Raw genomic sequence first — 4430 nt, forward strand, 5'->3', positions numbered from 1 at the left:
TATATAAAAAAAGATAAATTATAATAAGTTGCATTTGAAGGCTATTTAAAGTTTATTTCTTTTCTTATTGTACAAGACAGTAAAAAAAGATAATTGTCATTACATGCTGATGAAATTGAGCAAATAAAGTGTAACATGATACTACTGTGTGAACAATTCAGACCTTTCGAAGTGCAAATAACTAACTGTATTTAAAAAGCTTATTTTGTACATGTTTTTTTATATATTTTGTCAATGTTAAGACCTATACATGGCTACAAGATTTTTACTGACCATGGAGTATGCTTGTTAGATGTTTGTGTTTTGTATACAGCATTTTATTTAATAAAAACCTAGTACATTATAAAAATGGTTTTCATAATTTGTTAAGTCAATTATAGAATGGCACCAAACTTTTATAATTTTATACTTGTAATGTTTGTATGAATTTGTATAATTTACTTTCAACAAACTTACTTTTCAAATGACTGTAAGCTGCTTCTTGGTGTATTTAAGGCCACAATGAAACAAACAAAAAATAGCCGTCCAAAGAGCATGGAGCTCAACTTTTCTCAATGCTTGATAGTTTAAACTGAACAATATCTACAAGACAATTTGAATAACAGGTCACATTCACCTTTAACCTGATAATGGGTGTTGTAGGTTGAACTCAACAATGTGCAGATATGATGTCCTCTGTCCACTAACTAGTTTAATCAACTTAGCTTTTGTTCACATGATCTTACTTATCAATTTTCATTGTTTTTCAGCCATTTCCATAGCCATAGTAACCACATTTCCTTTAATGATAAGCTCATTATTGTCTTCTATCCTCATACAAAGTATCATTCATCTAGCTTTTGTACTTGGCAGGATTCAGATCCACAGGGTATAACAAATCTACTAGCTGTAATCGCAAGAAAGGTTCAAGTTAAGATACATAGGCTCCCAAGAAATGTAGTTATTTGAAGTTGCAGCTGCTCGAAATTGCAAGACATGGTACACATTTAAGTGTCGGGTTGACATGATACGTCCACTATTAGATTTGTTCAGTTTTCATTGTTTGGTTTTCACCTATTCCATAACCATAGCATCCACAATAAAACTACCAATTTAATATACATAATCTCCAATAGTCCCTATCCACATATCAAGTATCATCAATTAAGCTTTGTTCTTTTTGAGTTATGGCAGGATCCAGATTTCTTCTGTCAGATGGAATGGTGAAAGGATGGCCAGAAGACAGAAAATTAAAATACATTTCTTCATACATGAAACATACATTATATCTATATGGTCATCTATCCACATATCAGCTTTTTTTTCTTTTTGAGTAATGGCAGGATCCAGATTTCACATACAGAATGAAGGATGAATACCAGTTTTTCCTTTTGGGTTAAACCAGTAGAGGTTAGATAAAAAACCAATTTAATAGCTTATAGGATTTTACCAAAAACTATTCTGTTCTTGCAGGAATGACAGCACAAATTAAAAACTAGAACTCCGCGAGTCGGATGTGTCGCCTTGTGAACAATATAGGTTAGGAGAAATGGCCAGGACAAAAATGAAATATGAAAATTAACAAAGGGCAATAACTCAAAATATAAGAAGTGCAGAGTATCTATCATCCTATGAAGTTTCATGTCCATAGCTTTCATACTTGAGGAGAAATGACCTGAACAAAAATAAAGTATGAAAATTAACAAAGGGCAATAACTCAAAAATTAGAAAGTGCAGAGTACTGGTTCTTGTGCACTGCACTTCTTAACAATAAGATCTATCATTCTATGAAGTTTCAAGTCCATATCTTTTATAATTTATGAGAAATGGCCTGGACAAAAATAAAGTATGTAAATTAATAAAGGGCAATAACTCAAAAATAAGACATGCAGAGTATCTATCATCCTATGAAGTTTCATGTCCATAGCTGTCATACTTGAGGAGAAATGACCTGAACAAAAATAAAGTATGAAAATTTACAAAGGGCAATAACTCATAAATTAAGAAGTGCAGAGTACCGGTCCTTGTGCACTGCACTTCGAGTTATTGAAAGAAGCATGCATACCAAGTTTGAAGTCAACCCGACTTAAGTGACTGAGTTATGCTCCGGACAAGGTGCCGACACCGCAGACGTCGACACCACCGCCGCCGACAAAAGTAACCCCTATATGTCGCCTTTTTAAGGCAACATAAAAATCTACATTGATAAACCATATCTAAATTTAGGGGACTCCACTGTGTTTTTTTTTAAAGTGAAGGGACTGAAAATATTATTTTCAAGATTTTTGTACAACTAGATGTATGTCTAGACCAAAAACTTATGTACAAAATTTCAAATCATTCGCTCACTCCATTTCCCAGAAATAATCAATTTTATTGTGCAAATTGGTCCAAAAAATGAACACCGTTTCAACGCTTTTCACTCATATCGGCCAAAAATCAAATAAAATCGATTATCAATTTAATACTTTGTATATTTATATGTCATCTATAGCTTGGTTTCAAATTAAAGTGTACCAGTTGCTTTTAGAAAGAATTTCAAAATTTATAATTTTAGGCTAGTGGACCTCAGTGGAGTTCCTTTAAGAATGGAAATTAACTTGCATACAAATATATAACAAGAAATCATTTTTTTCTAGTTTATTTAGTAATAGTTCAACATGGTATCAATTCTTTATATATATACATGTCCATGATGATTAAAACCAGAGTATAATAAATCACAATATTCAAATAACACACTAGGAAAAGCTTTCAAATAATAAATAAGGTCGTAAAATCAGGATGGATAATACAGGTAGTTTTCAAATAAATATTACAGGAATTACAGGTCCTTACTAATAAATGTGCAAGATTTCACTTTATTCTTTAGTTTATAAGTTTTCACCAAACATTAAGAAAAATATTACAATAATATGTAAGAAAACTCCTTATTATTGTAAACAAATGGATACATTTGTTTTAAATGTTCAACAAATATGTACCTTGAAATACAGCATTACTTGTTTACTACCAGAAAACATAGCACATCTACAGCTTGAAATATAAATTTACCTTTATCTAATTTACTGCTTAATGATTGAACTGGTTAACATCATTTGTGAATCAACATTCAAAAATTTAACAACAATATATATTCATTATATTTAAAAACACACCAAGTCTTGTAAAGAATTTATTTGTATTTCAATGCTATACCAGTGTTGTGAACTTTTCTAGTTTACCCAGGAAGAAGTATTAAACACTAACCTGCCAACTGTGGAATGGACTTGCCTAGTTTTGATTTTGGAACAGTCTATTTAAGGTTTAAGGAATATCAACATTGAGCTACCATCAGTATAGAGCCTGGTAAGACTACACAGATGTACAGAATGACAAGGCTTTATTCTAGTGGTAGAGGCTAATCCACCCTAGTTTCAGCAAGATATGGGTTAATTCTAATCTTTATTAAATATTTATGACATACATATATTAATGTAAAAGTGCAGAAACTCTATATATTCCTAATTAAGTGTACAACTTGCTACAAGTATTAATAACTAGAAATGTGTCAAGTGGATATTAATGCCCCAATTCCATTTGCTGTCACAGTGGTATATTAATATACTTACATTTATTTCATAAAAGTCAAGTATTATATTAATTTAATTATGAAAGTTTCACAACTAGTGAGTTTCACAGTGACAGGAAAAAATATTGTTATTGATTAAACATGAATTTGAGTCACTGTGATCTTTGTGATGTTTACCTAATGATCTCTTACTGTTGAACAAACTTAGCTTAATGTCTTCTCAAGTTATTAATAGGACAAGGATTTTACAAAGTGTCACTGTGACTTGACCTTTGGCCCAATAAACTCTAAGTTCTTATCATATCTAACCTCCACACTAAATCTTAGGAAGACTGTAGACTAATAATTGGTCAGACAAACTTTAACTGCTCAATGACCTTGAAATATCACCTACTGACATAAAAATCAATAAAATGTACATGTATAAACCCCACACCAAATCTCAGGACTGTAGGCGTAAGCATTCTCTATTAAGCAAAAAAAATTTTTGTGTTAAAGGCCACAGTGGCCTTGACCTTTGACCTACTGATCACAGACTCAATAACGGTTGTCTACCCGCTACTGGCAATGTCCATATCAAGTTTCACAAACTTATGCTTACTTTTTCTCAAGTTAACAATCAGAAAATGATTACAGAAGGGACTGCAACATCACAGTATATTCCCCACTTTTTTCAGTGGGGGCATACAATCTACAATTATGAAAAATGGTTAATGGTGACTTATTAAACTGGGACTAATAAAATATCTCAAATCTGTTAATCCTCTACTCTAGATATAAGATGGGTTACTTACTCTCTCACTTATTCTACACCAGCTCTCAACTATTAGTACATCATTCAATTACAATATAAAAATCTGTGTTACTGTAATTGTTATAT

This window comes from Ruditapes philippinarum, unplaced genomic scaffold, assembly GCF_026571515.1.
Source record: "Ruditapes philippinarum isolate M1 unplaced genomic scaffold, ASM2657151v2 ctg2605_1_1_1_1, whole genome shotgun sequence".
Classification (NCBI taxonomy): Eukaryota; Metazoa; Mollusca; class Bivalvia; order Venerida; family Veneridae; genus Ruditapes; species Ruditapes philippinarum.